Source organism: Macrobrachium nipponense, chromosome 7 (assembly GCF_015104395.2).
Source record: "Macrobrachium nipponense isolate FS-2020 chromosome 7, ASM1510439v2, whole genome shotgun sequence".
Taxonomy (NCBI): domain Eukaryota; kingdom Metazoa; phylum Arthropoda; class Malacostraca; order Decapoda; family Palaemonidae; genus Macrobrachium; species Macrobrachium nipponense.
The window spans coordinates 53,522,915-53,547,894 of record NC_061109.1 but is presented as its reverse complement, the minus strand read 5'-3'; the positions used below and the strand labels follow the sequence as shown (position 1 = coordinate 53,547,894).

General features: G+C 36.1%; 1 protein-coding gene across 2 annotated transcripts in view; it reads right to left on the bottom strand.

The window, feature by feature from the left end:
- LOC135217187 (ileal sodium/bile acid cotransporter-like) overlaps positions 1 to 24,980 on the bottom strand; it is a 93,578-nt gene that overhangs the window by 36,388 nt on the left and 32,210 nt on the right. The window lies entirely within an intron of this gene.

The window sequence follows — 24,980 nt, the reverse complement described above, 5'->3', positions numbered from 1 at the left end:
CCTTGCTGGGTCAAAGTTGAATGGCATTTTACCAACCTCCTGGAACAATGGCATAGTGGCTGAACTCATTATGTGCCCATCAAGTTCAGGATTATGATATACAGAAGCCTAGGGTGAAGTTTGACCTTAATTTTTCTTGTTTTCCTGGCAAATACAACATTTTCTCCAGTTGTTATTCCTATTGCCTGTGATTGAATTTATGCTTGCTATTATGAGCTCTTGACTAAGGCCGAGAGGCTATCCTTTCACCACCTTAATCTGATTTGCACCCTGATGTATGGGATATAACTTGTTTCAGTCACCCTACACATAGCCCAATCATTCATCCAGTGCCATTTATGTCCTGTGTGATCTGTACACCATCCAGGTAAGTAAGTACATGAACAAGCCATGTAGAGCCCCACTTACCCTTGGCTCGGTTCTCCCGCGCTGGCACCTCTCTCTCAATTCAGGCATGGCTGTCTAACTAGATCTACCAACTATATATATACTTTCTACCATCTAATTGATATGGGGCTATAGAGAGCATCTGGGACACTAAAGTACACTAAAGTAAAGCTGGGTACAGCATACATAAAGCAAGATTAGCTGACACTAAAGTCCATTCTGAGTTATACATCAGTGAAGTTACCAATGTGCCCTGGTTGTGCGCTGACATTCACTCTTTAAGGTACAACTAGAGATAAAACCACCACCTAAATTACTTGCCAACTATAATACTGACCAGAAAGACATATTCCCATGCATACTGAATGCTGAGAGGCGATTATTTAATGCTTTTGGCTGCTATATTGGACACAACCTTTCTTTATGTGCACTATATGAAATCTTTAACAGAAATTCATTTTACTTTTCCTTGGTTGCTCTGCCTAAAATGTGTATAACCAAAACAAATGCATAAAAACATGACCAGAGACACACGAGTCCCATATTAAATCCTTGACTAGCGGCCATCTTAAAAAAATGGCAGCCATTTTGGAATTTTGAGTGGAAACCCAGTAATTTTCATATAGTTGCCTATGGAGGTGATATGTACCAGATTTCATGCTTGTATCATTAACTGAAGTATTTTAGTGGAGAAATAATTTTATCCTCTGCACTACTAGGTTGGCGGGCCCCGGTATTTTGCGGTGGTCATCCCCAAGCCAATAGTGAGCAGCGGGACTTAAACCCCAGTCCTCTCGACTGGTGGACGAGAACCATTCCTCTGCGCCACCTGGCATATATATATATATATATATATATATATATATAGTATATATATATATATATATATATATATATATATATATATATATTTCTACGTTTATTGATCTCCTCGTCTACCCAGCATTTAGTTAATTATTTTGATTTGTAAAACGGCAGCCATATTCCTCCAAATATCAGCTGATTTAGGCGGGAAACCAAAGCTAGCCAGCCAGAGATAGGAATTTCCTGCCTAGAAGGGGGAAAATAGACTTGTCAGCTCTAGGGACATATCCCAAAGGGAAGGATGTAGGCAGACTGGTACTTATTAGGCCTATATCTTAAGCTCTTTTTTCCTGTGTTTTCCTGTGAGCCCTCTGCTGGCTGTATGTTCTGTTTCCAGGATTGCCCTGCTCTTGGGGGATTAAGCTGACCCCCAACACCCACGAAACACACCTGCCTTCGCTCTCAGTCGGCTCCAGTCGTGACCTCGGACGGATGTCCGCAACCAGCCTTCCCACTTAGGCCTAACGAGGCGTTACTGGCGCGCCCGAGCCCCAGACCTGAGACAAAGCCGGACGCCGCATTTCTACAAAGGTCCACTGATCATGGCATCCAGGTACGTTTTGTGAAACAGCATATTGCCAGTGCCTTACCTCCTAGTGTCTATTTACTCCCCATTTTCAAACTTCAACCTCAAACGAATATCCCTTTGTGCTTCTCATTGCCTTATGGCCGCATGCTTCCCCTTGTGTGATCGTCCCAGACAAATGAAGTCATTGCATACCTCAGTTAAACACTAGAGTACCTTTTCCCCAGTGTTAGAGAACTGAATAATCTTAACTTGTGCAAGAAGTCCTTTTTTTTATCTTGTCTAATCTGGGATCTTTTTCCAGATTCCCTGAGTCACGTGTCCAAGTCTGTCCGCCCGCAAGTGTTGCATTACCACAAGATTTCGAAACCAGCTTTTACGTGAATCTCATTTTAAGCCAACTATCATTCCCTGAGAGATATTATTAGTCCACGTGTGGACCAGTTGCATTTACTTTTTCAGGCTGTTAACCCTCTTACGCCGAAGCCCTAAAAATCAAAATCTCTCCTGTATGCCGGCGCCGGTTTGGAGTGAGCGTGGAAGCGGAAAAAATAATTTTTTCAAAAAATCACAGCGCGCTTAGTTTTGAAGATTAAGAGTTCATTTTTGGCTCATTTTTTTTCCATTGCCTGAAGTTTAGTATGCAATCATCAGAAATGAAAAATAATATCACTATCATATGTAAATAATGCGATATATGGTAGCGAAAAAAAAAATTCATAGATAATTGTATTCAAATCACGCTGTGCAAAAAACGGTCAAAGCTAACGAGTTACTTTTTTTTCGTTGTATTGTACACTAAATTGCAATCCTTTTGATATATAATACATAGTAAAACAATAAAATCAACACCGGAAAAATATTATCACAAAATGATGTACGAATTCGTAATGCGCGGACGTAAAAAAATTTTATTTTCAAAAATTCACCGTAATTCTAAATATTGTTCTAGAGACTTCCAATTTCTTTCAAAATTAAGACAAATGATTGAATATTACGATACTAAGAGTTTTAGATTAAGAGTTTTAATTAGAATTGCAGATTTCGACCATTTCGGACGAGTTAAATTTGACCGAATGTCGAAATTTTTATATATATTTTTTTATATGCACATATTTCGGAGATGGAAAAAGCTACAACCTTCAATTATTTTTTATTGTATTTTTCATGAATTTGCACACATTTTGATATAAAAAAACTCTATAAAAAGGCTAATATGAAAAGGAGCAAATATTAGGATAATGCGATGTACGTATTTCGGAGACTTGCGGCCGCGAATCGGCGCGCGTAGTGAAGGTAAATATATTTTTCAAAAATTCACAATAAATCACAATATTGTTTTAGAGACTTCAAATTTGTTTCAAAATGAAGAAAAATGACGGAATATTACTAGGCCGTAAGAGTTTTAGCTTACAATTGCGTTTTTCAACTATTTCGGTAGAGTCAAATTTGACCGAACGTGGTTTTTTTTCTATTTATCGTGATTTATATGCAAATATTTCGAAAAAAGAGAAAAGCTACAACCTTCAATCATTTTTAGTTGTATTCTACATGAAATTGCGCACATTTTCATATATAAAACTTTATGTAACAGCTAATTTTAAATGGTGCAAACATTTCGACAATCGCACAAAAAATTCTGATTTTTTCGGAAGAGTTACCGCGCGAACGTAAGGAAAATGTTTTTTTTTTTTTCATAAATTCACCATAAATCGAAATATTGTGCTAGAGACTTCCAAGTCGTTGCAAAATGAAGGTAAATGATTGAATATTACTAGAATATAAGAGTTTTAGCTTACAATTGCGTTTTTCGACCATTTCGGTAGAGTCAAAGTTGACCGAAAGTTGAAATTTTTGCACTTAACGTTATTTATATGAAAATATTTCGAAACTGATAAAAGCTACAACCATGGGTTGTTTTTCGTTGTATTTTGCATGAAATTGCGCACATTTCCATATATAAAACTTTATGTAACGGCAAATTTAAAAGGGTGCAAACATTACGACAATCGCACAAAAAAATTTATCGGAAGAGTTATCGCACGAACGTAAGGAAAAAGTTTTTTCATAAATTCACCATAAATCGAAATATTGTGCTAGAGACGTCAAATTTGTTGCAAAATTAATGCAAATGATTGAATATTCCTATAATATAAGAATTTTAGCTTACAATTGCGTTTCTCGACCATTTCTGTAGAGTCAAAGTTGACTGAAGGTTGAAATTTTTGCACTTATCGTTATTTATATGAAAATATCTCAAAACTGATAAAAGCTACAATCATGAGTATTTTTTTGTTGTATTTTACATGAAATTGCGCACATTTTCATATATAATACTTCATGTAAAGGATAATTTAAAATGGTGCAAAAATTATGTCAAAGTGACGAAATAATTTCCGAGATGTGTCACTGATACTTTTTAGTGTGATAAGAAAGAAATTCGCGCTTGCGCGCCTGCGTAGCGATTGTAAACAAAACAACACCTTGATCCGTGAACTCCCATCATCCCCCAAGGAGCGTGATACAAAAGTTTTCGGCTGGTAGGCCTATAAGTATTTTTCCGCGAATTTTTAAAAAAACTTTTTTGAGCCGACGTATGATACGTCCAATCGGCATACGGGAGACATTTTGACTCGACGTTTAATACGTCCAATCGGCGTAAGAGGGTTAAGCAGCCTCTTGTAAATAAATAGATGTAAAGTAATTAGCTGAGTTTCTGGCGACCTTTTCCTCTAGAGTAAATTTTCACTTTAAATCCTTTTTATGCTAAGTTCAAGTAATTTACTCTGTTTTTCCCTCAACTATTCCTGTTTCCGTATTGGAGCCCTTTCAAGGCAGAGCTTCATACGTAACAACATATATATATATATATATATATATATATATATATATATATATATATATATATATATATTATTAAAAACTAAATTAATATTATTCTTGAAATCAGCGTGAGTCATACAGTGGAATGGATGCTCTCTTCCATTCCCCAGAAAGAGGACGACATCGAAACGTAGAATAAGATGAACATGACTCACGTAAAACACCTGCAATGGTCATTATTTATCTAGAGCACAGGTGTGGACTAGGCCTTCTTTGAAAAAACAATTCTCTTTATAATAATAATAATAAGAATAATAATAATAATAATAATAATAATAATAATAAAATAAAGCGAGTGGCTAAAGAGTGCATGGGAAGAAGGACTAATAAAAGTAGACGAAGACCCAGAAATATACAGAGACAGGAGAAAGACAGAAAGAACAGAGGACTGGCACAACAAACCAATGCACGGACAATACATGAGACAGACTAAAGAACTAGCCAGCGATGACAATTGGCAATGGCTACAGAGGGGAGAGCTAAAGAAGGAAACTGAAGGAATGATAACAGCGGCACAAGATCAGGCCCTAAGAACCAGATATGTTCAAAGTACGATAGACGGAAATAACATCTCTCCCATATGTAGGAAGTGCAATACGAAAAATGAAACCATAAACCACATAGCAAGTGAATGCCCGGCACTTGCACAGAACCAGTACAAAAAGAGGCATGATTCAGTGGCAAAAGCCCTCCACTGGAGCCTGTGCAAGAAACATCAGCTACCTTGCAGTAATAAGTGGTACGAGCACCAACCTGAGGGAGTGATAGAAAACGATCAGGCAAAGATCCTCTGGGACTATGGTATCAGAACGGATAGGGTGATACGTGCAAACAGACCAGACGTGACGTTGATTGACAAAGTCAAGAAGAAAGTATCACTCATTGATGTCGCAATACCATGGGACACCAGAGTTGAAGAGAAAGAGAGGGAAAAAATGGATAAGTATCAAGATCTGAAAATAGAAATAAGAAGGATATGGGATATGCCAGTGGAAATCGTACCCATAATCATAGGAGCACTAGGCACGATCCCAAGATCCCTGAAAAGGAATCTAGAAAAACTAGAGGCTGAAGTAGCTCCAGGACTCATGCAGAAGAGTGTGATCCTAGAAACGGCACACATAGTAAGAAGAGTGATGGACTCCTAAGGGGGCAGGATGCAACCCGGAACCCCACACTATAAATACCACCCAGTCGAATTGGAGGACTGTGATAGAGCAAAAAAAAAAAAAAAAAAAAAAAAAAAAAAAAAAAAAAAAAAAAAAAAAAAAAAAAATAAAAAAAAAAAAAAAAAAAAAAAAAAAAAAAAAAAAAATAATAATAATAATAATAATAATAATAATAAAGCTTGGAGGAAAAAACTAAAATGCCAATACGGCAGTGCGAATGACCTTCATGCGATCAATACTTGTTAAAAGATAACTCACAAGATAATTCACCTTCGTGTCTTTTACTTTTATAACTCCACCCCCCAATCGATACCAATTACATTTTCCTGAGTAGTATGTAATAACTATGCTACGTCTGGCTTGGGACCAATAAAATAATTGCCATGTCTTTCCATCGTAGCTTGAAGGGTGACACGTACACACTATACTCGTTTTTTTTTTCCATCTGTCCACCCGCCTGTGGTGTTTGCGTATGGTAACACTGCGTCCCGGGCTGTAGATAGTTACATTAAGCTTACATTCAACAATTAGGTATAATAACATCGTATTTCGAATCTTAACGGTGTAATTCGCATACAGTAAATTATTAAAACACTTTTCAGTTGCAAATGTACACTCAGATATCCATTTATTTACCTAAAACTTACACACAGCGTAACTATTTAAAGACCGGGACGCAGTGTTACCATACACAAACACCACATGCGGGTGGACAGATGGAAAAAAAACAGTACATATACACAATGTCATCTTGGTGTAATGGTCTCGATCTATCATTTAGATGTCAAGACCTAGAACACAAAGACTACCTTTCCATAAATGTAACAGCTGGTCACCGAATAAACTTTTTTTTTTTTTTTTTTTTTGGGGGGGGGCGGTGGGGGGGTTATAACTCCTCGTGTCATCTTTGTAAATATGGACGTTTGGACCCTCGCATTTTCCAACATTTAGGGCTTGTGAAGACACAAAAGCAACGTCTTTAAGTGCTAACCTTATAATCCAACCGGTTGCTTTTTGGGTTAACATATTAAATTGTCCATAAGAGCCTCTGCTGTTATAGAGTGGAAAGACTGAATAGAAACACCAGTGTATATATTAGTACGTTAACATAAATATTCCACATTAGACACTACGAACTTACGGTGAGATTCCGCCAACTCCATTCAGTTTCCACTCCTCCGAATAATTGTTAAGCTGAATAATTAAAAGTTGATGCCTAAGAGGTACATCATTCCTATATAATTTGGATTCCGTATTTTATTCAAAGGATTTTTAACCAGTTTGCACTTGGATAGGATATCCTTCCATGTTTCCTGTTATAAAATAAAAATTAGACAACGTTAATAACGGGAAAACTGACAAGTAGTCCATAGTATTAGTCAAGATGAGAATGCGAGTCTTTATTCATAAATTTCGTAGAAGCAATACACCGATTTCCGACCGACAAATAATTATCGACGACCCACGTCACACGTTACCAATCGATGAGGGATGGAAGTCAGGAGCTGCCACGTTCAAAAACCGACCGAGGAATCTTCAGTCGCTCGCCCTTGATATCTTATTAATTCGCCTGACCTTAGCCGCTAAACCAGTCGTTCTTGGCATTCATGCTGGGTGCAGCATATTTATGATCAGGCTTCCATGTCCTTTCGCCATCGTCACCTGTTTTTTTTTTTAACCGTTTCACCTGTCTCAAAGCATTCTTTGATCTCGCTAAACGCAAACGCTAGCTATTCGAGCTTTAGAAGCTTCCATATATTAATGTCAGTGCAACATTTCTGCAAGCTTCCAGTCTGATTTAAAAAGAAAATAAAAAAAAAAAACTTATGTTCCGATCTTGTTCTTCCAACTTCTAATTTCTTTTCACTATTTTTTCAACAATTTCATCGTAACTTACGATTTGATTCAGATTCCAACATTCTGTATTTTCTCTGAAATATGGTTCTCACTGTCAAATATTCTAAGGAAATGCACTAAATGAATATGAAACATACAGCAAACATAGTTTTTAAAAAAAAGGTACCTACAAGAAAATAAAAATAAACTGACAAAGATAATTATTTACAAGATATTAAGACTTGACGCAAGCCAGATTCTATAAAAAAAAAAAACATGTTGCTTAGGACACACCTGCAAGCCTTAATGATCAGCTTATGGTTATCGACCACTCTTGTCAACCAAGACTAGTCTTGGTAATTAGAGAACCCTCTCTCCTGAATCCTTTGAGAGTGTGGTTCATTAAGATATAAATTATATTTCAGTACACCGGTTAATTTGCATTTAAAACTTTTATTCAGTCGGTCAGTTTATAAGATTACCCTTAATTACAAGTAGTTATTTACATGCGGTGTGATATATGTGTGTATTATATATATATATATATATATATATATATATATATATATATATATATATATATATATATATATATATATATAATCTTAGTCCAGTCTAAAGTCTCCGCCATTTTAAATGGAAAAGACGAAGAAAAAAAAAGTTGGTTGTTTATCGATGAACTTATGCGTGGTTTTTAGACAATGCAATTATGAGTATTGTTACTACTATAACAAAAATAGTATGAAATATGACTGATAAGTTGTAAAGAACCTTAAGGAATCTTCTTGTCGCCTGATTGGTCGAATGTCTGTAACTTGTCTCCATAATGAACTAGACTGACAGATTTTCATAGCATTAGAATAAAGAATGTTAATATATTTGGCTTTCAAAGTTCCAATAAGTCAAACTTACCTGACGTATTCATTATGAAGGGTAAAATAACGGGAAACTATTGTTTATTTTCCTTTAATTATTTATTTGCAAAGGTTTTACATGAAATTGCGCTTTACGGAGATTTTTGCGTCGGTGACGTTTTTATCCGTTTAGCATAAATATTTCCGTCATTTAACAGCCCTGCTGCGGGTAAACCCTCGATACTTCGATGAACATTCGGAAAGCCCTATACGAATCTTTGCTCGCAGTTTCTGACGTCACACCTAGCTAAGTTCGCAGAGCAAAGCTCGACCGTGTGGACGATGCTTAACAACCTGATAGAGTGGAGGAGGAAGAATGAATGACCAAGACAGTAAAACCCACCAAAGACTTTAGTTTTGCTAGACAGAAAGTAGCAGCAGACACGTTGGAGTTTAATGACAGAACCGGACATTTAATGTGTAAAGACTCAAGGGTGGTGAGGTAAGTTAACTGTGGCTTGCGCCACCAGTAATAGAAAAGTTTTTACTATAGACTCCAGTCTTACATATGGAAGCATGATTCCTAATGTCAGAGAATTCAGGTTTGCCAATTCTCTGTCCCATTCGCAAATTCCAAAGATGTATACTAGTATTGCACCAACCCTCGTTTTTTCCCATGCCCCTAGGTTAGGCTAGGTTAGTTCAAACTCACACGGTAATTTGGGTATGCGGAAACCTAATGACATTATTTCCAAGATGATTCTATGGTTCTATGATTAGTTCTTAAGATAAAGTGTCCCGCTTTTTACAGGGTAGGCCTCATTACTGGCCACAGTTCGGGAATATGCTTCCTGTTCTGAGACTATATCCTATGTGACTGCAATATCTCTCCTGCAACAACCTTCAACCAAGAATCAACATAAATACCGGGGCATCCCAGGCACATTATGTTGGATCTCATGATAGTCGGCAATTTGTCTTTAAGGAGAAAAAATTTGCAAGTCTTTAGAGGATTGACAGATATATATATATATATATATATATATATATATATATATATATATATATATATATATATAATATATAACTGCCAAAATATATAGAGAGAAAATACTATATTTCAGAGACTGCCGTCTCCCTCTTCAGGTAGATAAATGAGAAAAGTCACAGAAAAGTTGGTATTTATACCAAGAGATCTATCCACAGGTAAGCCAATTTAGGTCACTCCCACTGATAATCTTCCTTTAATCCCCTTAGGCATTGGTTAAATGAAAACTTCATCAATGACATCTGTGTCCCACGCGTCCTTTTGAGATTTTCATTACCTGTCTCTGATTAATCAAGGGAGATTCCATCTTCTGACTTTTGTACTGGCAATTTGAAAATAGATGAGTTCTGTTCTCCATACCTAACTGACCGTTTGTGTTGTATTAATCTCTGGGAAAGTGATTTTCCTGTAAATCCAATGTAAGATTGGTCATAGTCCAAGCATAGGCTTTCGTAAACGCCTGTGTCCCTGGGGGATGTCTTTTGTTGGACGTTAAACAGGGATTTGGCTAAGGTTTTGGGTAAGTAAATGCAAAATTATATACATATATATATATATATATATATATATATATATATATAATATATAATATAATACATAATATAGTATAGAAAGGGGAAATGTAGGAATTAATATTAATGGAGAATACCTTAACAACTTAACAAGTTAAGATTTGCAGACGACATGGTTCTACTCAGCGAATCAGGGGAGGAATTACATAAGATGATAGGAGATCTGAATAGAGAGAGCAGAAATGTAGTACTGAAAATGAATACAGTGTTACCTTGGCCTACAAGTGAATACGAGTTTTCCGAGGTACGAGTTGTCACTCGGTCGATTGTTACACGAGCAAAAAATTAAGGTATGAGCTCGAGATGCCGCTGCTACGTAGATGGCGTAGTGATGAAAATTAAGATAAGAAAGAAGAAAAAATAAATGAGCATCTTTTCCATGAATCATTTAAGAAGTTATATATTACTTCACTTTATTCCAATATCATTTTACGTATTCTCATATTATTTTATCGTAATACTACTAACATAGCGGTCAATGTTTTGGTTTGGAAATCCGCTGATGGCGAATACGAGTTTGTTTCGCCAAATTTAACTCAATTCTGAGCCAATTTTATTGCTTCTAGTTAGCATAAACGAATATCTAGATACTTGACTTATACGAGACAAGGTCATTTTTCGTTATACGACGTGTTTTTAATTCGAAATATGACTTAATACGTCTCGTTGTGATTGTGTACTAAATTATTTTTTCGTTAACATATTACGTTGACGGAATGTTTATTGAGTAAAAATATTAGTGATTCCGTTTACTATTTTCATTTTATTTCATCGTAATACGAGCTTTACGTCATCTATATTTAATCGGCGTGAAACCAACGGTAAAATGTGTTCTTTCAAGCACAGTAGTTTTGATTAAAATTTTATCTACGGTTGTGTTTGATGGCATAAGTTTACGGGAGTTATATCCTTGTTGCCGATGCACGATAATGACGATAATGGTCATTAGCAGCTTGAACAGTTTTCTCACCTTCAGCTACAACTAGGTTAAGTTTAACAGTACATTTCCTTGTTGATCTTTGATCTATAGCGAATAAAGTTATTACATAAAAATATATCAGTCCTATTCTACATAACGTCATTTATAACATAATTACGGTAGTTGTTTACTATCGTACGATGGCTGAAATACAAGCCAAACGGAAGTTGTTATCCGATTCGGTTGTACATAGAAAAATTCCTTGTTCGGTTGTTCATGGCTATACACATTTACGCAAAGAGTATAACGTTCAAACAATACTTTCATCATTCTCTTCTGCTGTTTTTGAACTTATTCAACTAGAGGATGGGATAAGGTTAGGCTATTATAATTTGGTCTCTCGTAAAATCGGATGATGGTAAGACGAATTATCGTAACTTGAACATTACCTGCACAGAGTATAAAACCTATTATATCCGTACATGCTCTTTCTATTATGTTTTTATACAATATTTGTTTTTTAGAATAGTATTTTCCTTATTTAATGATATTAAACAAAAATATAGGGTGGCATTTTGAGGGTTGGAATGGCTCAAGTGCATTTTAATTATTTTCAATGGGGAAAATTTATTTGATGTGCGAGCAAATTGAGCTACGAGCTTGGCCAGGGAACGAATGAAAATGCAGAAACAACAAATAAGGGTTATGGACGGAAACCTCCTTAGAAGAAAATTTGGTTAATGAATATATATATATATATATATATAGATATATATATATATATACATAGTATATATATATACATATATACTATATATATATATATATATATATATATATGTATATATGTATATATATAATATATATATATATATATATATATCTATATACATATATATATATTTGTAGGTATGTATTTAGGACAGACAGCAAATGTTTCCGCAGGACTAGAAACAGAAATTAAAAGAATGATACGCATAGGATGGAGAGCTTTTGGTAAACAAAATGAGATTAAGAAAAGTAAAATGCCACTCTCTCTAAAAAGAAAAGTATTTAATTAGATGGTCCCACCAGTATTAACTTATGCATCAGAAACTTGGAGCCTTACTAAAGCCTTAGAACAAGGCTTAATTAATTACCACTCAAAGAGCTATGGAAAGAATAATGATGGGAATTACAAAAAATAGCAACATGGATACGAGAGCAACCTAAAGTAGAGGATATTCTAACAAGTAAGAAAAAGAAATGGGCGTGGCCAGGACATATATGAGAATGTCAGATAATAGATGGACGAAAAGAATAACAGAATGGGTGCCTAGAGATTGAAAACGAAGCTGGGGAAGGAAAAGAAGACGATGGATTGACAAGCTAAGAAAATTGGCGGGAATAGAATGGCATAGAAAGACCATAAACAGAAAGGAGTGGAAGGACACGTTTGAGGCTTTTGTCCTGCAGTGGGCTAGAAACGTCCGATGATGATATAGGTATATATATATATATAATATATAATATATATATATATATATATATATATATATCACCTATTTATACATATAAAACCTACATACTATATATATATTATGTACATCAACATATATTTACACATCTATCTATTATTGCACACACATACATCCATACAGATATTTATACTTACACAACTTATAATATATAGTATATACTGAACTGGATTAAATAAAGAATTTAGGCCCTAGGCCAACCACTGGGACCTATGAGGTCATTTAGCGCTGAAACGGAAATTGACGGTAAAAGGTACGAAAAAGTAGTAACAGGAGGAAAATCTGGCAATTGGACAACGAATCAATTATATATATATATATATATATATATATATATATATATATATATATATATATATAATATAAATCTTTACATTTCGATTTACTCGAAGTAGAACAAACCTGAAGGCAAGTAAAAGTGAAATAATACTCACGAAGAGAAGGAATCTGGTAAACCTATTATGCCAAACATGATTAATGACAAGCAAGAGCGGTGTAGTTGAACCTTGCATGACGAATGTCCTCCAATTAATCATAATTATGTTTCTATTCCTGAAGCATGACTGCAATATCATAAATCATGGCGTAATGATGACTTGCAAAGTGCAACACATTTATTTTCTTTCACAATAGGTGTGCACGTAATTGGAGCGCGTTGCAGGTCGTGTAAGAGTTCAGATAACTAGGCTTACATTTCATGCGTTTGTACTAGTTTTATGTGAAGCCACACTTTTACGTATTGTATAATACATAATGAAATTCTGAAGGGGTTAGAAAGAATGCTTGTGGACTTATGATGAATCAGAATTTGGAGTTACAAAGTTACAAAGGACCATCGAGCCGTTGCGGGAAAGAAGGAAGGTGTTACCATGGAGCCGTTGAGAGAGAGAGAGAGAGAGAGAGAGAGAGAGAGAGAGAGAGAGAGAGAGAGAGGGGGGGGGGGGGGAGGCAAGGTGTTTCTCTTTCTCAGATACTGCATTTATATGCGTCACTCCCGTTAGATAACTGGTCAAGAGTTTAATATTATGGCCACTACTGCAACGTCATGGGGCAAAAGCTATTCTATGCGACTAATTCACCTCAACTGAACATGATCCGCTTCACTTCCAATCGAATACTGCAAGAGATCGGTTTGTCTACACCAATATATCTCACACAAACACAAATGTCGTTTGATATCCAATTCACGCTACTTCTGGAATATCCCCGAAGAGGAATTATCATTGAAGGGGAATTTTTGTGATAAATGGATTGGTACAGAAAAGTCTCGAACACTCGGCACGGTACTTTTCCATTCCTCTGTGAATTGTGCACCCAAATAATGAGGCAATTGTGAAAAGTCATCACCAGCCTGGAGAAAGGATATGGTTAGTACCTACTCCCAATAGGACCTAACGAGGACTGGAAGGCAGCTTGGCATTGACACACGCATTCCTTAGAAATGACATGTTACACAATAAGGGACCTAATATTATGTCACACACCTTATTAAAATTTAAATGAGACGCGTCATCAAATCCACTTTCTCCTCAGTCTGCTTTTGTAGGGGGTGGGGGGCTCACCCTATTGCCACGAACGATCTCATTACTTTCCATGAATAATGCAATTGGCATCACTAACTTTCACTGCAAACTTTAACAAAGTAGGCGCATCATATATATAGTATTAGTATCCCACGTAAAAAATTTAAACAAAAAAACCTAAAAAGAATAAGAGTGAAATTCGTGTAGGAGGAGTGGGTGTAAATATTTTTATGCCCCCCTCAGGGCCTGCGCACATCTGTTTTCAAATAATGCACTTGGTACTATGAACCTTTGTTTCGAATTTAAAACATCAAAGGGAAAATTTTTTATATTGAGGAGGGGGACAGAGGGGGTGTCCTTGGTACCCAAACGTTCTTAACAGTAATTCATAAATAATGCAATTGATGTCAATAACCTATGCTTTAAATTTTACCAAAATTGGCCTCAAAGTAAGAAAGTTATATTTAAGAGGGCTTGATAACTATTTTGAAGTGATGCAATTAACACCAATAGCCTACGTTTCAAATTTGGACCAAATTGGCCCAAAAATAAGAAAGTTACATTCCAGGCGGGTAAAAAAAATAACGTTTTGGGGGTATATATATAATATATATATATATATATATATATATATATATATATATATATATATATATATATATATTATTTTTATTCTTTTTTAAGAAAATCTAATTAACTTATGTTCGAATCCTACATTGGTTTAACCTCTGTGCCAAATTTTATACTGATCGGTTTACCGGTGTAGACGTAAAATCGGAACAAAGACGCGTTTTCCTATATATGTATGATATATGTGTGTGTGACGTTTAATTAAGTTAATGGGATCTTTCCTAGATAGTGGCCTCCAGGTTTTTAACCCGGTAAGTATCCACCTTTGCGGCGTGTTTAGTACAAGCTCGTTGGAGATTGCCATAAAAAACAAAAGAATATAAATATCATAAAGATAATGGCTCCCGAGAAATATTATTCCTAGATAACGGGCCCCAAACTTTGTTGGGGATCACTATCTAGGAAAGATCCAGTTAACGTGACCAGGTACGTGATTTACTAAACGTTAATATGGATGGTCAGTTGCATAGGTAAGTATAACGGATGATGGTAGGATTGACTAACGAGATGAGATACAGATTAGATGAAGCAAGCATTTAGCAATGTGCGGACAGAATTGGAAAGAGCCTGAAGTGTCTATGAAAGTCCCAGTAGGAATAGGAAGTGTTTGAAGAGGAAAGAATGAAGGCTGATCGGTTGGTGAAAATTATTTAATTCTGAAGAATTAGGAAAAAGGGAGGCGATCTAGAAGTGGTGTGTGTGTGTGTGTGTAAAATTATTTGCGAAACCTCCCTCTCCACCCTCACCCTTGAAAGAAACAATTATGTATAGGCTACGGTATATGCATAAAAATCTTTCATCTTCGAACGAACGCTAAATTAATCTTCCCGGTTGTTCTTACTGCTGCTACTAGAAATTCGGAGTCCACAGAAGCCGAGCTTTCCAGATGTAGCCCGGACATCCAGGTTACAGAATCGATCAAATCCTTTCATTATCCTCTGTCAACTTCAAAAAACAAAATGCTGCACGAGAAGAGAGAGAGAGAGAGAGAGAGAGGAGAGAGAGAGAGAGAGAGAATGCTATGGCGGCGAGGAGTTCTTTTAAAACAAACGCCTTTCTGTGTGTCTAATTTTCCGATCACCCATACTGTCTCATTCACCACAGTGAAAGGTACCCGATTAGTTTAATTGCAATTCATGAACGGAAAAGCAGCTCAGAAATCAGCCTTGTACCCTCCCCTTACACAGGTATATATTTAATAATAATTATAGTGGGGTCTCCTCTATATATCTATATTTAATTTCCAAGCCTAGTCCCCGTGCATATGTAGCTGGATACCTGCAGTCGTGGCTGCATATTACAGTTGTGTGTTATATAATGGAGGACTAGGCTTATGATGCTAACGATATTAAGAACCGTATGTGTTATTACAGTTGCCGGTTAATTTCTGTACCACATATTGCAACAGGCCTATTACAAAAGACCGGGGATTACCAAAAGCAATCTATTATAGCACTATATTGTAATGATAAGAGTAGGCCTGTGATTAAAAAAAAAAAAAAAAAAAAAAAAAAAAACTTCATACTTACTCGCATAAGAATTGGCCTTACAAAAAGAGGATACTTTACGAGACCCTTTTCAATAATGTTCGGTAAACTCAAAACTGGCAACGCTACTATGACAAGCAATAGCAAGGCCAAAGAGCGCGAGTCAGTCAGCTTCTGTTAGCGGCTACCGCCTATATTTCCCCCAAAAGTCAAGTAGAGCGAATGCAACAATACTAAAATTTTGAAATTTCTTCAATTTCTTTCAACGAGAGAGAGAGAGAGAGAGAGAGAGAGAGAATCCACAATAGCCATGCACCACTTACTGACTGCATTATTCAATCTCCTCGGGACTGATTCGACCAGCATTTCACAAAGGTTTGTTTCATTTCGTGAGGGCCTACAATTTCCTAAAGTACTAAGTGCATGGGAAACTATGTTTTCATTGGCCTGCTCATAACACCAAAAATTTCGATTGGATTGGAAATTGGTGCTGATCTGGGGTGAGAAGGGGGCAGTCCAAAGGATTGAAAATATAGGTCTAGATCTAGACTCAATGCACATTTGCGAGATTTGAGTCCGTTAAGTTTAGATTGCATATTGAGCAATTATTACAAGGATTATTCCCCAAACAATATAAAATCACGCTCATGAACGAAAGTATATTTTTCAAGATATAACAGCAAGTGCTATGACAGAAATAGATGGAAACGGCTCATCCGAAACGGCGACCTCATATAAAAATGGGAACCGGCTTGGAAGAAGAGGAAGAAAAAGAACAGCAAGTCTATGATTCTACGTCTTGCAAGTCCTAATTGTCAGTTCATGGTTATAATTTTAAATTGTAGGAATTCCCATTCACAGGGATTACAAAAAAATTATATTCTTAACCTTATTCTTATGCAGGCTGTTCTTACGTATTTATCAATCATTCACCAGAAACCTATCCAAATATTAAAAAGACCTTATTTTGAAAGCAATGTCTTAATTTCCTCTCAAATATCGCACTATCGCACATAACAAAAGATGATAATCTGCTTTCTTCCAAGACAAATCTCAGGTGATTTCAAATGGAACAACTTCGGAGACAGCTAGTCCGGTCTCAATGGGTACATTTTCCTTTTTTGTTTCCATTCATCCAATTGCGTCATACAATATTATCTATTTAATTTGTTAACGTCTTCATAATTCCGCAAATACATCTGACGTTTACGTGACAGTATGGGGAAGGGAAATTTGCAAATGCTAAAAGATCTGTTATACAATCACACAATATTCACTGCACCATAAACTACTTTTGCCCTTCCGCAAGCTCTTTAGCTTTTACGATATCCGCACATAATGTTATACATGGGACGGAACACGGTACTAATGTAAGTAGACTTATCACACCTTAATCCTAAATGCGTTTATGACCATTCATTAGACACTATAAATATAGCTTACTTCTTCATGCAGAAGTAAATTTCCGCAGTACCACATAGCCCTCTACAGCATATCTAAACAGATCGGCCTAAAGAACTGCAAAACTATAAAAAAAATTTTTGCAGCCTTCCAACTCACCGCAGCATTAGTCTACGATTCCCTTGGGTAAAGGGCTCAACACAGAATCAACAGTATAGAAATTATCTGCACACCAATCAGACGAATCTTTCAGGTGTAGGAAAAAGCCATTGCATTTGTGCAAACTTCAGCAAAAACTTGCCAGTTTGGTTCCACATCATTCTACGTCTTAGAAAGAATCGTTCCCATTTCTTCACAATCCCTCCTCACCATCTGTTTTACTAATTGAAAGTCTGGTACAAGAAACAGCGTCCTGAATATGTTCTCTAATGGATTTTCTGATATATATCATATAACTGACTTCTTTCTCTCTCTCTCTCTCTCTCTCTCTCTCTCTCTCTCTCTCTCTCTCTCTCTCACCGACCACCGTTCTTGTGACAAAATGATCGACCTTCTAACTACCACAGTCAAGTCCCCAGGTTTTTTGTGAATCAGTTTTATACTTCTCTTCCTATAATTTTCATATGCAAACCAACTTTTTAAAAGAAATTTGGAATCCTATGACTCAACCAGGCAATGCAACACTTCATTTTTTTTTTTCTACGTATCAATTACTTTTCTTACAAGAACCTTCCCCTAATGACCCAGCTACCGAATGTTTTCATTCTGACGCCAGACATCTATCAAATGAGAAACCTTATTCCCCATATTCACTTCATGAAAACCCCCACTTCGATTGCTTGGTTCGGAATTCTCCCAAGTTTCTGTTACTCCCCTTCTTCCATCAGACCTAAGCTAGTCATAGGCCCTGCAGCTGACAGTCCCAACGATCTTGCGTCAAAAAGAAAACAAATATTTCAGATTATAACCCTACCCAATTCACCGTTTCCTAGCAGTGTCAAAAATGATGAGATCGCTTGATCGGATTTCATACTGGTAATTAAAAACATCGATTCACTATAAATCTCACAAGAGTTAAAATGTTCATGGGTTTGAAAATGATGCTTTGTAACTGCTCCGAGCCAATTGCATGTATTGCTGCCGATTATTACGACGGCGGGAACCAGGAAATTAAGGTTTATGGCCCTTGAAGGCAGCATGCATGCGCCTGTGTCAATCACTACAAATGTAAGTGTTCCTTAGGGTATTGATTAATTTCATCTTTTGTTAACCTCAATTCGAGAAATGAATGTGACTATAAGCAAACTCGCTTAAAAAAATAAAGAAAGAATGATAAAAAAAAAAGACCATCAAAACAGGTTACACGGCATTTAGTTTAGGTCGTTTCAATTACCCTTCATGCATTATGCTGTTCATAAAACCCATCAGAGACAAACGGAGATTTCCGGACGCTTAGTAAATTGCTTATGTTGTTTGATAACTTATATCAACGCAACAAACACCCACGAGAAATGCCACACAGTAATAGCTGTATCTCGGCCTAAGCTTTTAAGCACATTTCCCAAGTAAGTCTTCTTCACACTTTGCAATTTCCTGCTGCACGTTGATGAGTCCGCAGCACTACAGCTATGCGGTCGTTTTTCATTTGATACCGCAGAAAGGAGCATCCTGCACTATCAGAAAATATTCGCCACGTGTTTACTCAGTCTAGAGTGAGCGATACGGTCAACAATATTAGATAAGAAAAATGGTGTATTGCGCCTTCATTTAGCTTAATTAAGAAAGGAACAGAAGGGACAGCGCCAGATCGATTTGGTTCTAACAACTTCAAAATCTCGTATCTCACCCCAGGGGATACCGCCAGCGAGAGGAGGCCATCCAACTACCTCTAACACGACAGTTAATCTGACCATTTTTAGAGTAACACCTTTACAGAGTTAGCGGAACATTTCAAATCTACCAAACAACAGCTCACAGTTTTTTTTATTCTGCCAGCTATCAAGCCATAAGCTTTAAGAAGCATATAAAGTCTCTGAGATCATGGTTCACATTGTACGCAAGAACGCGCACACTCCAACCAGGGTAGAGAAAGAGTACTAAAATACAATTCCTGTGGTAAATATTCTTTCTATCTATGCCAGCTCCAAAATGTGAATCAATATTTTGTTCCTTTTGCCTCATTAAAAATAAATATCCCCACATAAATCTCTCTTCTTTTAAAAGATTAACCCAAAAACAATGTTTTAACTCTCCCAGTAGGGAATTTAATACCGGCTGTTCGACGTCTTTAGCCCCGAGATGGGAACTAGCAGGGCTGGAAATTTTTTGTGCCACGTTTAAGAAGAAACGTCTTGTGTGTGTGTGTGTTTTTTTTTCTTTTAGCCAGAAAATTACAAGGGCTTTTAATAAAGGGCAAAAATGAATCAGAAATCAATTATATTTGCGTTGTATAACTTAGGCTATACCTTCATATACCCTACAACATGAGTGGGAATATTTGATTTGGCATCGGTCTAATGCGCACGAAAGCACGCAAAGGATACTCGAAGTCACATTTAGAAGTGAACGCAAAATCCAGGATAAATACCGAGCGAACACCCCATCTGTGTGCTTAATCCACCTTTACGCTGAGATTTTCACTTCAAGTAGTTCCGTTTCCTTATGGATATAATGACCAAAATGCTCTTAATTGCGAACGATATAGTCCGGGTATAAACCTCCTGTCACCGCCACATTTCGGTTAACTATAGTCTCGAAACATCACTAAAAAACGACAACAAAATAACCACTATTTAATTTTAAAAATATATGAAAAGATCAAACCAAAAACTTGTTGCAGTTTTCCTCCTGTACAGCCGAGACCGGCACTTGCAGAGTCTAATTTTCAACAAAATGTTTTAAGGACATTTGTAGGCTTCCTCGTTATTCCCCGGCTATCTTTGTTACCACTGGTTTCTAGAGAAGTCAGGTATGCCTCACAAGTTAGCAGTGTGTAACAACAACTGCTACACCTTCAATGTCAACAAAATATATCGGTCTAATAAGGTAAGTAAACAAGACTTTGTGCCTCTTTTATGAAAAATACACGCGATGTGTGGCGTACCCCAGTAAGCCAACAGTTGGCACAACACGTGCGAGGGGATCAAGATAACAGGTGTTGTAATAGGCATTTGGAAGGTCATTGAGGAAATGAATGCCATATCCAAAGGATATCCACGAAAGATGTCTTCAGGAAGGGAAGATAGCATGAGAGAATGAGTTTAAGAAGGCAAATACCCAGTAAGGCCTGTGCCCAAAGGGCACGAACTTTAGCGAGTAAACATATTCATACTCACGTACTGTTAACTTACTCAATTCTTTAATCAGTAGCAGTAATTCAGAAACATGACTTCCAATGAAATAATGGTTTGTTCTCTTGGCCACTTAAACATATTAATCAAGACAGACCAACGAACCGGACAGACAAATAAAAAAAACTAAAATATATGCAGCATGACCACCCTCAGAACCTCAGAATACGGCTGAACTGCTCTTGTTACCTAACAACGTAGAGAACAATAACCTCCTACAACCAGATTGTGATTGCAACATACGTATGCACGAAATCACATCTGCACGACAAAGCGGAGGATGTACTCAATTGCTGGTCTAGGCCAACAATAAGTACTGGCATTCAAAACGAACACAGTCAATTTTTTCTTTTCTTTTTTTTTAATCATGTGAAAATGCACTTGAAAGTACGCGCCAGTTTGAGGGAGATGAGTGGCTGAATGTTATACGTCCGAATAGCTTCGTTATATTTTAACTATACTCTTGTTTTATTCCATCTGTCCAGCCGCCTGTGGTGTTTGCGAATGGTAACACTGCGTCCCGGGCTTTAAATAATATCCTATTTGGAATATTAACGGTGTAATTCGCATACAGTAAATTATTCAAACGCTTTTCTGTTGCAAATGTACACCAAGATATCCTTTTATTTAACTAAAACTTACACATAGCGTAACTATTTAAAGCCCGGGACGCAGTGTTACCATGCGCCACCACCACAGGCGGATGGACAGATGGAAAAAAAACGAGTATAATTACTTGATGACTCGACAGGATTTTTTTTATTTCTCCTTCAAATGTATGTTATGTCTGTTAATACTGCTTCTGAGATGAGAGCCTATCAAAGAATGCGCTCACAGGTCCTATGGTTGCCGAGGTCAATGTCTTGAAGTACGTTAGGGATGCACACAATTTCATTCACAACGTTTTTCATGCATTTTCTATATATTTTAAAGTAATCTGGAACAAAGCACACTAAATATCAGAAAAAACATGTAATCCACATTTTTTAATGAGTAGATTATACTTGAACTTCGAACTGATAAGGTAAAAACTGACGAGTAAAAACTCAACGGGGAAGTAAAACGAACACCCAGAGTAACTTGTCGAGGCTGAAGACCATGGTCAAGTCAGAACCGCGTTCTTGACGGTAGTTTCCAAGTTTCGGGACCATTTTAAAATACATTAAGTAATAGCAAGTCGTGTTACATTACTTTGGTTGTGGTTATATCAGCAATCCCTTAGTTACAGTGACTCGAGCGTAGGAGCACATTAACAACAGAGTCTTTTGCGATAATCATAATACAGCTTATGATTCTGGCTGCTAAGAAAACCTTCCATTTCTTCAAGCTTCATTTTGTTGAATCAGAAGAACAAGAATGTACGTAGGAAACTAAATATGAGTTAGGACTTAGGAGTCTAAATGCCTATTGCCTATATTCACTACAAGAAAACTACTCCATGGTTGTATCAACCTTGAGCCTATATAGCATTCTATGTACTAATATTATTATTATTATTATTTTCCCTTTTTTGTGCCTCGGTAACTTGTATTTTAATTTAATATTGTTAGGTCTATTACTACTGTATTTAACTAGGCCTATGATTTCGTGAGTGTATTCCACAGCCAGGTGGAAGTTATGTAAATATAAAACATTATTGACAGGTTTACTTCAGGAAGTACACGCATCATGGCAACAACTAATTATGTTTCCCAGTTCCAATGTCGCCCCAAATTTGTAAAAATAGAGGGGCAAATATATGATTTGAAGAATGGAAATCACAGCGACCTGAACAGGTAGGAAGGACATCTTCAAATGAAACGGCTGGAGTGAAAAAACTGGGAGGCGAATCACCCAAACCAACGGTCTTCGCTCCATTTAAATTACCTACCTGTAAGATTTCACGCGTCATTTCCATCATTCCACGTTTTACGTGAAAGCTAATCTTTGGGTAAGGTTGATAATCAACGTAGTATTTCCTCCAGTCCTTAATGTTACTTGTTCCAATATGCGTTACAATTTATAGAAAGTACATATGTTCGGCGACCACGCTACTTACTCGAAATGTTTCCATCTTGTCTCATAATCAATGGACATAAATTTGAGAAAGAAATTTAGTTTATTGAGTGTTTTCATTCGGATCACCACGTATTCGCAATTATATAAAATACAACAATTCTCTTTTCGAGCATGTTACATTAAGTCCATCGTCATCAAGTTTTCGACAACTTAGAACTACAACTGCCTACGCGGTTAAAAAAAGAAAAAAATCTGACCTACTGTATTTCGTGTGCTATTTATAACCTGCTTGCTCTCAAGATTGATCCCTAGTGCTCGAACTTGCATTATTTTTAGTTTCCACTTAATCTCCGAAACGCTGTAAAAGCTTGTAATCCAACTGATCTTCCACATCCTAGACTTAGACCGTGCTTCCTTGCCAGTAATAAACAACAAAGATCACGTCTTTTTCCTCTGGAAACTCAATTTCCTAACTCGGTTCTTGCACGTCAGCGCCAACCCCGTTTCATCGCGAGGACAAACGTTTTCCCGCCATGAAGAGACGAAACCTCAGGCTTTGTGGTCAACAAGATGTTCACATTTCCCACGATTGACGAATTATACTGTACATTGCGCTGGCACGTGAGCCAAGAAATTGGTAAATATAGTATCAACTTTTCCAAAAACCTCTCTCTATCTCTCTCACACTGACACCCACAAAACAAACATACTCATACATAGTGTAATATATACATACATTATACAAATATATAAACGCACACATACATACACATTACATATATAAATATTTTATTTATTTATACTATATATATATATACATATATATTGTATATATATATATACATAAATATATAAACTTATAGGTCACTCTTCATGAGATACATGTGTTACCACAATGACCTCTAGACTCCTCAATTGATTCACATCAAAGCCTAAAATCCAAATGTAGTAGTACTAAATGAAAAAATTCTGACACCCAGACCAAAGTCGAACCTGAAGGACGAAAACTTAGACCCCATTCTGATGCTTGTTCTGATGCTTTTGACGCATGTTCGGATCTTGCCTATATAGGCTTCCGAGTTTCTAAAATTTAGTTCGTGTGAATCTTAGGGTTTGTAAAAGCATATAAAGAATATTAATAAAGTGTGACGTTAAGAGGGCAAAGTAATATTATATTGTTTTGTACGAATAGATTATACACACACACACACACACACACACACATATATATATATATATATATATATATATATATATATATATATATATATATACATATATAGATATTTATATATATATCTTGGGAGTAGACCTCTTTTATATATAAGTCTTATATATAAAATGGATTGTTGCATCAGCTCCATTAATTTTGAATAGTCTTCTCTATTTTCCTTATCAAGGATTTCTCAGTGTTGCTAAAACTGGCGCGTTGCTTGACAGTTTTAGCAACACTGAGAAATCCTTGATAAGGAAAATAGAAAAGACTCTATTCAAAATTAATGGAGCTGATGCAGCAATCCTATGTGTATAACATATATATATATATATATATATATATATATATATATATATATATATATATATATAATTATAAGAACTTTGTTTGATAATCTGCTTAAACCACAGGAAATGTCTGAGAGGAAAGAACAGTGGCAAGTATTTTCGTATATTTTTTACGCATCTGCAGGACCTGAAGATGTGTAAAATACATGAAAGTACTTGGCATTTTGTTATGGCCATCTAAAAATTTTCCATTGTCTCAGCTTATAAACATACACGCACACACACATACATATACATACATATACATATACATATATATAATATATATATATGTGTGTGTGTGTGCTTAAAAGCATACATACGTGTGGTATATATATATATATATATATATATATATATATATATACATATGCGCGCGCACACACACACACACACCACACATATATATATTATGTGTGTGCTAAAAGCCTACATACGTGTAATTATATAATATAATATATATATATAATATAT